At 39.0% G+C, this 13393-nt stretch overlaps 1 protein-coding gene across 1 annotated transcript in view; it reads left to right on the top strand.

The window, feature by feature from the left end:
* The window catches only part of LOC140729077 (receptor-type tyrosine-protein phosphatase delta-like), a 2395537-nt gene that overhangs the window by 596544 nt on the left and 1785600 nt on the right, over positions 1-13393 (top strand). The window contains exon 4 of the mRNA XM_073048383.1: positions 10352-10407. The gene's annotated coding sequence lies outside the window, so the exon portion shown is untranslated. The remainder of the gene's footprint in view (positions 1-10351; positions 10408-13393) is intronic.

Raw genomic sequence — 13393 nt, 5'->3', positions numbered from 1 at the left:
TTCTCAGGTTACCTCAGTTTTGATTGCCTAAACCAATTTCCCTTGGGATATCCAAAAGGTAATTTAAGGTGGGATATACACTTTCTTTCTGTAACTGCATGATAAGTTGAAAGTCACTTGTTCCAAGAGGGAGTAGGTTTGGTTTGGATTGCGTTTTTTTCATGTGACGTCATTAATATTTAAAGAATGATTGTCACAGATGCTACATGCTACAATATATTCATGGTTATTGTAGTTAAAATATGTATTAAATCCATTTCTATAGATTAAACTTCCAATGAAATCAGGAGAAATGCTCATTGGAATATGTTGTATTTAATCATCCTTACTTGATATTAAAAAAATCTTTACTTTTTCTGATTTGGACTCCATAATTAATCACCCAGGGATCTTCTGTATCATGTTAGTTTTTCAATTTATCTTTGTACTTTCATGCTTTTCAATACCATTTTCAGCCTATTTTTCCCAAGCAAGATTTGTTAATTTCCTTCCTGCTGTGCTCAGTTTCTTCCTGACTCATTCTATTGACATTTGGCATTTGGGATCAGTGGCCATAGCAATATTTGTTGACCATCCCAATAGTCTTTGAGAAAATGGTGGTGACCTCCCTTGAATCATTGCAGACATTCAGGTTCTATTGGATAGAGAGTTCCAGGATTTAGACCAAGTGACAATGAAAGATCAAAAATATTTCCCAAGGTAGGATAGTGTACAACTTGTACGGGGATAGAGGATTGTTTCATTGCTGCATTTATTCTTAGTGGCAAAGGGCATGAGTTAGAAAGATGCTGTTTGAGTATCCTGGAAATGCAACTGCAGTGCTCCTTTAATATATACTTTTTTTTTAAAGTTCTTCATGATTTTAAATAATTTTATTCAGTCTTCATCATTTGAGCAAAAGAGAATCTTTATTTTCCTTACCTAACTTTTTCAGGACCAAATTTAAGTTTGTATTTGTTAGAAAAGTTGAAATTATAGTCCGTACACTCAAATTCAAGCAAATAATTTTGTATCAGAAAGTCTACCTATTCAAACTCCAATGTCTAGGCCATTCAGTTTATCCTTCCTGAAATCTAAACCCAATGTTTGTTTTATTCTAACTTTTATCCCAAGTTTCCTGGTCCTGTTAATAACCTGCAAGAGCATCTTGATTTGAACATCATTACTGTTCCTACTCTAACCAGTTGAGGTAGAGAGGGTGAGAGGTTGGGTGAGAGAATATGACAGGCTCAGGAGAAACTCAATGCGATGATGCCAGTTAGTTACAAGGGACCCCTGTGTTAATGTCAGGGTTGTGTTCTCGGAAAATATCTATATCAAATTTTTATACAACATGAAGCTACCTAAAATGTGCGTCCATCAAAAGTCAAGAGTTGAAAAAGCACATTTGCTGTTTTTCACCAATTCAATGAGAATGATTTTAAACATATATATTCCCATTACACCAACCCCTGTAACATGGCAGTCATCTGTAATTATTTGCTTGCTCTCTATGGCCCAAAAGTATTTAGCATTGTAAATTATTTGAAGTCTAATCAATTGTACATTGATCAGAACAATATCAGAATCATCAAAAATTTTATTGAGAACAAAGAGCAGAAATGAGAGTTGAAAATGAGACATGTGATTTTGTCCAAATTAAGAGGGGGGTGAGACAGGGTTTGTTCTCTAACTTGACATATTCAACATTTATAGCGGGAAAATTTTAAGAGAAATTAGTCATATTCCATGCATGATAATTGACAGATACAATCTGAACAACCTCCAATATGTAGACAACACAGTGCTGATTGCTACTTCTAAACAGAAGCTCCATGAAGTACTAGACAAAGTCGACGAAGAAAGTGCAAGGAGAGAATTGTCCATCAACTGCAAGAAGATCAAATCTGTGGTTGTCACAAAGAAAAAAGTAATACGGAAATGTGGACTGAATGTTGGCAACAAAACAATTAAACGAACATGGAAGCTCAATTACTTCAGGAGCACTATTTCACTGATGGTGAAGTTAGAAGAAGGATTTGGATTACTAAATACATGCCTGAGTGTTTGAACAAGATACTAAAGAATAACATAATTTCTATGGGTATGAAACGCAGAGAGTTGAAATGCTTCATTCATTCCACACTAACATCTGGAAGTGAACATTGGACAATATCAAAGCAAAATGAGGGAAGTCTCAAAGCTGCAGAAATGTAGTTTTTGAGAAGAATGTGTAAAATATTATGGAAGACAGAGTAAAAAATGAGGAAGTGTTGCGAAAGCTGGAATAAGAAGAGAGAGCAATAAGCAAGGTTATTGCTAGGTTATCAAAAAATGTAAGTCACTTCCAGGTGACAACATATCACATTGATCATTTACATGTCAATAGAAGTTGGGAATGCTTTTAACAGTTGACTTCTCATCTGTTAATCCCTCCATTACTCTTCCATCTGATCATCTCTAAATGGGTATTGCAAGTATATTTGCAAATGGTCCAATGAATTCTCCAACCAAATCCCCATTTATTTATCTTTAGCTCTCATCTTTGCTGGGAGATCATCAAAGCTAGAGATTTAATTTCTCAGGGCAAAGCTATCCCATGGACAAAACTTCCCATGTAACCTTTGATGCCATGTCCAGTCAAGAACCTATCAATCTCTGCCTTAAATAGACCCAATGACCTGCCCTCCACAGCTGCATGAAGCAGCAAATTCCACAAATTCACCACCCTTTGGCTAAAGAAATTTATCTGCATCTGTTTTGAAAGGGCACCCCTCTATCCTGAGGCTGTGCCCTCTTGTCCTAGACTCTCCCACCATGGGAAACATCCTTTCCATATCTACTGTGTCTAGGCCTTTCAACATTCAAACGGTTTCAATGAGATAACCCCTCATCTTTCTGAATTCCAGCAAGTACAGACCCAGAGCCTTCAAACGTTCCTTGTATGACAACCCTTTCATTCCTGGAATTATCTGTGTGAACCTCCTCTGGACCCTCTCCAATGCCAGCACATCTTTTCTAAGATGAGGGGTCAATACTGCTCACAATACTCAAGGTGAGGCCTCACTAGTGTCTTATAAAGCCTCAGCATCACATCCTTACTTTTGTATTCTAGACTTGTTGAAATTAATGCTTACATGGCATTTGCCTTCCTTGCCACCGACTCAACCAGCAAGTTAACTTTCAGGGTGTTCTGCACAAGGACTCCCAAGTCCCTCTGCATCTCAGATTCCTGGATTTTCTCCCCAGTTATAAAATAGTCGGCACATTTATTTCTACTACCAAAGTGCATACCAATCTACATATCATAATTTGTAGCTCTGGAATATGTGTTGTGTCGAAGAGTAGAATCCCCCCAGTCTCATCACTATAACCGAACTGAAACTGATCATTACTTTTCCAAACATTTAGACTTTAATTTATGTCTGTGTTTTCTTTTCTTCTCTTGTTTGATCAAGGTTACATAAATGCTGAAGTCTTTCCCCTCTTAGAGAAGGAATGGGGTATTGCATATGAAGTGCATACCACAGATGTAGCTTCACGGTTTAATAACTAGCACCAGCTTGCTTTGATGGAAAACATTTAGCAAATCAGCATGTGAACATATTAATATTTAATTAACAGCCGTGTGCAAAATATTGGAAAAATAAGGAATTATAAACCAAGCATATGATTTTTCAGAGTGACCTGGATGTTTGTTATCATGTGGTACTTCTCAAGTTCATCAGAAAGGTTACATTTGAAGGAAATTTTACAGGAACTTTTATTCAAACTCAGGTTAATGGTATTTGCACCGCAATTTAGTTTGGGAACACACACATAGTAACTTTAATGGATAGTTTTCAAAACAGTGACAGCACTGAATTGAAGGTTCATCCCAATGCAAGCAGAGCACAGTGTGATATAGATCAAGTGATAATATTAAATGCTACCAATTTATACCACACAAAAAATTTTCAAGCTTGCCCCTGTATAAGAAGGAGATACATTTTCACAGCCTTTAGTTTAGTCTTTTAATTATGCTAAACAAATCCTCGTATCTTTGTTCTGAGCTTCAAACACAAGTTTTTATTACATTTCTTCTGCTTAAACTCAGAAGGCCAGCAATGACAAAACGGTTTGTATTTTTACAAAGTAATATGTCAATAACTGAATTAAAACTGATGACTTACTATCATGCATTTATGGAACAAGACATTTAATTTTGCAATAACGGGCTGTTCTTTAATCCGGGAATCCAAATGATGAATAAAAGGGTAAAACAGAGTTATTCATGCATCGAGAATTTTAATAATTAATACATTAATGGGTTTCTGGCAGTTTTAGTGGTTTGACTCTTGTGAATAATTAAACAGTGCATTGCAGGTCAGATGAAACGATCAACTGAGCTGCATTTACCCTACAGACCTGCACACTGGGCCCTGCCAAGGAGAATACTGACGACTGTTTTATTTAGTAAAGTTAATAATGAAGGTGCTGTTTAATTATGATAGAGCTGGAGTGCCAACTGTAAATGTTAATTATTTGTGGTTGGCAGATTATTCACCTGCTGAAACATTACAGAAAACCGCAGCTTTGATTTATACTCAGACAGAAAAGTAGACAGCAGAATATGTGCAGCTGACATCCGTTTTCAGAAAGAGGTGTTGACATTTCTATAATAAAATGCTGTTACTGCAAATCTGTCAGTTTAATGTTCCCCCAGAGTTGGCTTGTAAGATTTCATTACCAATTAAAATGAATCACTTTACTGCCATAGCTTTGAGAAATATGAGTTTCAAAGCACTGATAATCTGCCATTAGTTGGAAATTAGTACAGTAGGCATTGATATTACAAAGTGTAATGAGATTAATAAACCTAAGCATTTCATGTAATTCTTTTGGTAACAAATGCCTATTTCTATTCTCAACTTTGAATGAGCGTATTCTCTTGCGCAGATGGCAGAGGTTTGAGCAGGCCTTTATTTTTAATACTGAGAGATGTTGGAATGAATTTGAATATGTAAGATGTAATTCTATTTTGGAAAGTTAGTCACGTGGGTTACCCTGACAACAAGTTAGTTTGAGGCAGTGAACAGCTGAACCAGACTGAGCAAGTTGTTCCTGCTTTGATCTTTGAGTCATGTTGAGAAACCTGGTCTCCACTGAGAGGGTGGCTTTGACTCAGAAACCACAAGCTTAGGTGGAAAAAACAAAGGTAAAGTGTACAGTCCAGACCCCCGTATCTCAGTTCTCAGTGGAAATGTACAAATGCCAAGTCATATAAGGCATAATTGTGCTTGGTTATAATTTCTCAAGATCTTAGTGGAAGCTAACTTTGCTATCAAGCCCTCAAAGAAAGAAATGTAAGCATCTGAGTCTATCACATGTCTAGGTATAAATATTCCCTGAATAGAACTTTGTCATTGAAGCTGCAGGCTTTGTCAATACCAATCAAGCATCCACTACATCTACCCATTGGAAAAGGGCAATTGAACAGGATACATTACTAGCAATGAATCGATTGTCTGTTGTTAATGAGGGAAGAAAGAGCAAGAAATCCATTCAAGGAATAAGCATGAGAACATTCAGAAACTGATGAATGAAAGGAAATGGGGAAAATGGTTATAAAGAAAAGTTGATACGTCTTAAAAACACAAAATGCTGGCAGAACTCAGCAGGCCAGACAGCATCTATGGGAGGAGGTAATAACGACGTTTCGGGCCGAAACCCTTCATCAGGAGTGAAGTAACATGGGATGGTCGAGGGGGGGTAAGAAGTGGGGGGGAGGGATAAAGTAGAGAGCTGGGAAGTGATAGGCTGGAGAGAAATGGGCTAGGGGGAAAATGGAGAATTATGGGAAATAAAAGAGAAAGAAAGGTAGGGCTGGGGGGAGAGATTATAGTGAGGGGGGAAAAAGAGAGAGAAAGAGAACCAGACTAAAATAATAGATAGAGATGGGGGTAAGGGTGGGGGGCCGGGTTATCAACGGAGGTCAGTGAGTTGAACATGAACATGAACAGCCAACTCACTGACCTCCGTTGATACCCCTGCCCCCCACCCTTACCCCCATCTCTATCTATTAATTTAGTCTGGTTCTCTTACTCTCTCTTTTCCCCCCTCACTATAATCTCTCCCCCCAGCCCTACCTTTCTTTCTCTTTTATTTCCCATAATTCTCCACCTTCCCCCGAGCCCATTTCTCTCCAGCCTATCACTTCCCAGCTCTCTACTTTATCCCTCCCCCCACTTCTTATCCCCCCTCGACCATCCCATGTTACTTCACTCCTGATGAAGGGTTTCGGCCCGAAACGTCGTTATTACCTCCTCCCATAGATGCTGTCTGGCCTGCTGAGTTCTGCCAGCATTTTGTGCTTTTTATTTATTTCCAGCATCTGCAGATTCACTTGTGTTGCCTTTGATATGTCTAAAGCTCAGCATTGTGGCAGGTAAAAACTAAAATGCAAAAGCTTTTCACATGTTCATCAGTGAAAGAACGCCACGTGGAGCTCGCATATTGAAGAAGCCAAATGCAGATTGTGTGATCACCTTTTAACACTTCTATGTTCAGTCTGTAAGGCTGAATCTGGGCTTTCTGCTCCCTGTTATTTACGTCATCATCTCCCTCTAACCTGACCTTTCTGTCTGTCCCTGCTTGAGCACATCCTTGATTATTCCCTTGTTGCAGCTTGGAATACAGCCGATGTAGTCTGTTGTCACACCTGAGAAAAATATGGCCTGACCCAAATGTGTGTAACTCCAGCCTCAGTACTGGAATGTTGGCCTGGGAGAGGATGTTGACATTTGCTTTGCTTATCCTTCCAGAGGATTTTCCAGAAATATGGTTGAAAGTATTTTTCCAGTGCCTGCTGGTAGTCCAAGTCTCAGAAACATTTAGGAGAGTGGGGATCACAGCTACTGGTAGAACATGTATTTTATGTCAAATCAAAGGTCTTAATCTTCAAATACACTTACTCTCAAACCGATGAATGGGCTTTTCTGGTGCATTGAACTTCATTGTCTGCTTTACTCAAGAGTTCATTCCTGAGATATGGGTAGAGGCCTGCTCCTGTGAGCAAAGCTTCTTCTGAAGGGGCACACTGGATGTTGAATGTTGTCTTCATGGTGTGAGCTTCTTCATTAAAAATCTATCAATTTAGCCAAGTCCTCCTGTACAATTAGTGAACGTTTAATGACCCGTGATCATCAATGTATGTGTGATGATGCCAAGGTAGTCTTCACAAGGAACTTTAAAACAGCTTCTGAACTACATCCCAAACTGATCATCCTGCACCCTTCAATGCCAGGATGGGAAGGGAGGCATCTCTCATGCCAAGGTGTGCTTTGTGGGAAAAAAAGGAGGGAAGACGAACTCCTGGGAAAATGATTGGTGCTTGTTATTGTTATAACTCTATTTAGTCAGAAAGACAAGCACAATAAACCATGACAACAACCCACGTCCAAGCACTATGTGAGATAGGTACCACAAAGGTTCCACATCAGCCTTCTCATGATGGGTGTGGATGACTGCAAGACCGAACTTTGCCAAGATACTCTATATCACTGGCATTCATGTTTTCACAGATAGACACCCCCAATTTAAATTCAAGTACACACACTCACACTCAGTTTAAACATGCACACACATTCTCAATCACAGTTTAAGTGTGCTCAAAACACATCTGAAAACTTAGGTTAAAGAAAGTTCTCAGCTGCACTCACACTGAGTAAATGTGCACATGATACATAAAACTTACAGCTCTCTAGACATGGTCAGCACATCACATTCACATTACAGCACAGTTTCTGACATTCCCTCCCTGTTGGATCTGTTGCAAGCAATTGTAAGCTGCAGACAAAATGTGTACAGAGATCCACTCATTTCAAAGACAGTACTGCTGGTTAAGGAGCAGGAATGATCCTCCTCCTAAAATCTGCTTTTCTATTGACCCTTGCTAATTACATATCCATGACTGCATTTCACTAGTAAGCAAGTAATTGAATGTCGCTTATGTTACTTCATGTCTTCTTTTTGTCAGTGCATTACATCCATGGCAAATCCTGTTTGAATCACTTAGTGTATGCTATATGCACTGTTAGGTTCTGATAGAACTTTACAACGGACATTGCACTCAAAATCAGCCAATTAATGTTGAACAAATGTGCTGCATGATTGAACCTTTCCAGAATTAGGAACTTGCAACATCTACCACGGGTACTTCAACTTTGCTGCAGAGAGTTATCAATATCAATACACAACTCAGCTCTTTTATCTCAGCTAGTTAAGCACTTCTTGGAGAGATTTGGTTTAGTTGTACATTATAATGTGCTCAAGGATTTCCTCCTCTCGAACTTATGTATAGATATACTGTAACAAATTGAAATCTTCAGCAACAGAATTTGATGATCACAGCATGTTATAATTGGAGAAATACTTCCTCAAATCTTGATTACTGCTTACAAACTGACCTATAGTGTTTTATCCTTCTCTCAAATATTGGAGAATTTCAAGTATCAAGTTCCATCGTTTTACAGTTCAACATGAACAATTGATGGCCTATACCTTCACGAGATACTGACACCTCCCCCCACCTTTCCTCGATCTCTCTGTCCCTATCTCTGGAGACATTTTATCTTATAATAACCCACTGATTCTCACAGTTACCTGGACTAGACCACTTTCTACCCTGCCATTTTTAAAAATGCCATTCCATTTTCTCAGTTCCTCCTTCTCTGCTGCATCTTTTGTCGGGATGAGACTTTTCATTCCAGAACTAATGAGATATCCTCCTCCTTCAAAGAAAGGGTTTTCCTTCCTCCATCATCAACACTGCCCTCACTCACATCTTTTCCATTTTGTGGACATTTGTCCGCACCCCATCCTCCCACCACCCCACCAGGATAGGGTTCCTCTTGTTCTCACCTACCACCCCACCAACCTCCATGTCCAGCACATAACTCTGGACTTCTCCATAACTCCTGCTGTCTCCAAGAAGAATGCACTGTACATGTCTCCCTTCTCCATTCATCCTTCCCCAGTGATCTCCCTCTTAGTACTTATCCTTGCTAGCCAAACGGGTGTCACACCTGCCCCTACTCCTCCTCCCTCACTACCATTCAGGGCCTCAAACTGTCCTTCCAGGTGAGACCCGACACAGTTTGGGAGACCGCCTCTCTGACCACCTGCGGTTCATCTGCCAGAAAAAGCAGGATCTCCCTGTGGCCACCCATTTTAATTCTACTTCCCATTCCCTTTCCAACATGTCAGTCCACGGCCTCCTCTACTGCTGTGATGAGCCCACACTCAGGTTAGAGGAGCAACACCTTAAATTCTGTCTGGGGAGCCTCCAACTTGATGGCATGAACATCAATATTTCAAACTTCTGGAAATTGCCCTCCCCCTCATGATTCCCCATTCCAGTTTCCCTCTCTCACCTTATCTGCTTACTTGCTCATCACCTCCATCTGATGCTCCCCCCTTCCCTTGCCTCCAGAGTCTTCCATCTTCTCCTGTCAGATTCCCTCTTCTCTAGCCCTTTATCTCTTTCACCAATCAACTTCCCAGCTCTTTACTTCACCCCTCCCCCTCCTCAATTCACCTATCACCTACCACACTGTATTTCTTTCTCCCCTCCCCCCACCTTTTTGCTCTGACTACTCATCTTTTTTTTCAGACCTGATGAAGGATCTCAGCCTGAAACATCAACTGTTTGCTCTTTTCCATAGATGCTGCCTAGCCTGCTGAGTTCCTCCAACATTTTTTGCATATTAATTTATGGTCTGTGCTCCACCTGCTGTCTGCTACTATTAGATCTTAACAAATCACAGATGGAACATTTCAGCTGATGCCAAAATGAACAAATGAGAGAGAAGAAAATGGTCATATCAAATGTAAAACTAAATATATTTACAATGAAAAAATGACAAATGTGTTTATTTTTAATTGGTTAAAAGATAAATAACATGGGCAACAATAACATTCCCCATTTTACTTGTGAATAATATTAAAGGAATATCTACATCCAACCTTACCAATTGATGCAGCCTTGAGATGCTTCATCTGGAATACAACAGTTCTGTATGTTTACCATCCGCTCTATGCCCTCCTGAACTACCAGCCTACATTATGTGCTTTTGTTTCAAGAAAGGGAGCCCGTAGTCCTCAAGATGTAAGCCTCTGACTATCCACACGATCAATGCCTCTCATCATCTTAGACATCTCTATCAGGTCACCTCTCATCCACTGTGGCTCCAAATGATAAGACCAAGGCTTTTGAATTAAGTTCTGATATCTTTTAAAATCTTGTGCATAAAGTTAGTAATTTACTATAATAGAATAAATTAGTCAAAGTGTATATCCTGATTAATGTATATTCTTTTAACCTTGTCTATAGGTACATCATGACTATTTTGACAAGCTTTCCATGTAGAGTCTGAGGAAGTAAATTAAGTAAGTTAAAGCTCTGTTTCCTCTTAGTTTCTGATGAATATGTTTTTTTAAGTGAAACTTTGTATATTCTTTTCAAAAGGCCTTTGTGTCAATCATATCCAGAAGTGCTACAATACCATTGTTTGTGCAATCTCCAATACATCAAGTCCTTAATTGAAATAGTCTTTGATATCACTGTGTCAGTCATTAGTTGGACAGGTGAAGGGTGAAGGTTGAGATTCATGGCAAGCAGTTGATTGCACAGTTTCTCAATTTATATATGGACCAGGCTATTTAAAGAATATTTGAAAGAACCAGAAAAACAACACAGATAGTGAAAGATAAGAAAAAGGTCAGCAGATCTGATTGATATTGAAATTGTTCAATTTTTCTTTCTTTTCTCTTCTTAAAACATTATCACCATTTGTAGTCATATTTAAAACCAAATCTTATCTTTGAGAAATCAAGTCCCTTAAAATGCAATTACTAAGCAAAAAGATGATTGCAAATAATATGCACATTTTGCCTGATATTTGCCATTTCAAAATTATATTTTTCCAAGTAAAGCTTTTAGAATGTTGTTGAATTAAATCGCTATGTGCACTTGAATCATGAAGGACTTAAAGTGCTCTATGATTAGGAAAGAGTAACCCATGAGAACTTGAAACAAACAGAAACCTCACTTCTGCACCTTCTCCCCAAAAAATACCTTTCAATAACTAGTGTGCTTTAGAACACGGATGTTTTGTTCAAATAATTTACCTTTTTGTCTTCATTTTTCACTTTTTCATTGAGATGAATATGACATAAATATTTTTTTAAACGTCATAGCTACAAATTATCTTACAAATGACTATAAAATAAATAAAAATTCCCACTTTGTGAGTCTGATTTTCAGTAAAAACATTTTTGAGTTCAGCATCAGATATGACAGCATAATGTGGGTTTTTGCTATCAACTTTATAAAGTCTATGGGGACAGAGAATTAATCCTCGTCATTTAATAATGGAACATCCAAACGCTTTTGAAGAAATATTCTGTGTGTGTGGAAAGGAAGAACGTCAGTGTTATTTGAAGCAAGTTTGCATCCTGAATTTCTATGTGAGATTTTGTTTTAGTAAATTTTAAAAAATCACTTGCAAGCTAATTGATAGATGTATTTTAAAAAGTATCATGTTTGTATTTTTGGAAAATCAGTGTTTACTCTGTCAGTCTTTAGCTATGAGACTTTTGTCCAAGCTATTTCAAAGGGCATCTACAATAACTGTGTAATAATAACAGAAAGGGAGACAGATACCTGTGCCAGTTCACCACCTTTTTTCTTTTGGCTCCCCCTGCTGGCTAACTGTTGTAAGCCAGTACAATGACAATCCAAGACAGAGGAGCAGGATTAGTAAACTCAATGTGCTCAAAATTGTGTTTAAAGTCATATGCACAGATGCAATCAAAAAGTAGCAGCATCATAGACACATACCATCATATAAGCATCATTGTCAAGATAAAGATAAATTGAACATAAATTAATCTTTTAACATGACAGCACAGTTCAGTTAAGTTATTGGAGGAAAATTGTTCAAAGTATTTAGTTTTACAATAATGATCAAGATTTATCTGACCTTTCTGGAGTCATACAGAATAGAAATATGCCTTTCAGTCCAACTAATTACCTAAGCTCGTGCTTGGCCCATATCCCTCTCAATGTTTCCTATCCACAGACCTGTTCAAATGTCTTTTAAATGCTGTGCTGTCTTCAGTATTTTCCCTGGCGGCTCATTCTATTTACCCACCATCCTCTGTGTTGAAAAAACTTGCCGCTCAGGTCTCTTTTAAATCTGTCCCCTCACCTTAAACTGTTATGCTCCAGTTTTAGACATCCCTACTTGGGGGACAATTGAGCATCCACTTTATACCTTTCATGGTTTCATGATTCTCCTGTTAGGTTTCTCTTCAGCTCTTTTTGCTCCAGTGAGGAAAGAGCCAGCCTGTCCAGTTTCCCCTTGTAGCTCAGATCCTCAGTCCTGGCAATTAGTGAATCTTTTCTGCATTCATTCTTGCTTTAATCCTGCCCTTGCTGTGGTGTGGCACCCTGAAATTCTTGCAGTATTTCAAATGCTGTCTCACCAGTGTTTTCTACAGATGTAACATGATGTTAAAATTCCTGTACTCAGTCCCCAGACTGATACAGGAAGCTGTGCATGCATGCCACATACCACTTTGTCTAAGGGTGTTGCCACCTTCAGGGAACCGTGTATTTGTACCCCAAGTCTCGGTTCTACAACATTCAACGGGGACCTACCAAACGGTATGCCCTACTATGGTTTAACTTGTCAAATACAACACCTCCCACAAGTCTGAACTAAATGCCACTTGTCATTCTTTGACCTATTTCCCCAATACTTTAGAACCTGTTGCAATCTTAGATAACCTTCTTTACTCTCCACTACACCACCAGTTTTGGTGTCGTCCACAACCTTACTAACCAGGTCAATGACATTCTCATTTAGATCATTACTATAGATAACAAGGAAAATGAAACAAATCTAATCCCTGTTGCACACCAATGCTCACAGTCAGAATAAAAACCCTCCACTGCCATCCTCTGACTTCTTGCACCAAGCCAATTTGGTATCTAATTGACTAGCTCAACCTGGATCTCAAAGTATGCAGGGTTACCCCATCAGCAAGTTGCTGATTGGTGGAGAAGCTGAAAGACCCGGGCAGTGCGGAGGTGCTAGAAGGGGATTGGAGGAGGTGGTGTGTGAAGGCAGTGTGTAGTCTAACAGCAAGTGATAATCTCCGTTGCTTTTCTTGTGATCACAACACCATGTTGGACACTATTAATGTGGAATGCTGCAAGTCTGATTCACTGATTTATTGGGGCAACAGCAGGGCAACTGCATGCCTTTGGCTGCAGTGGAGGATAAGGCCTCAAGCCACAGTGTCAGCTGTATACAGCTGTCTAGGAGAGAGTCCGTGGAGTCAGTACATGCCACCCGATTGCCAGAAG

This window comes from Hemitrygon akajei, chromosome 6 (genome assembly GCF_048418815.1).
Source record: "Hemitrygon akajei chromosome 6, sHemAka1.3, whole genome shotgun sequence".
In the NCBI taxonomy this organism is placed as follows: domain Eukaryota; kingdom Metazoa; phylum Chordata; class Chondrichthyes; order Myliobatiformes; family Dasyatidae; genus Hemitrygon; species Hemitrygon akajei.
Note: the sequence above shows the minus strand (reverse complement) of the source record. Positions and strands in the feature narration are given on the sequence as shown.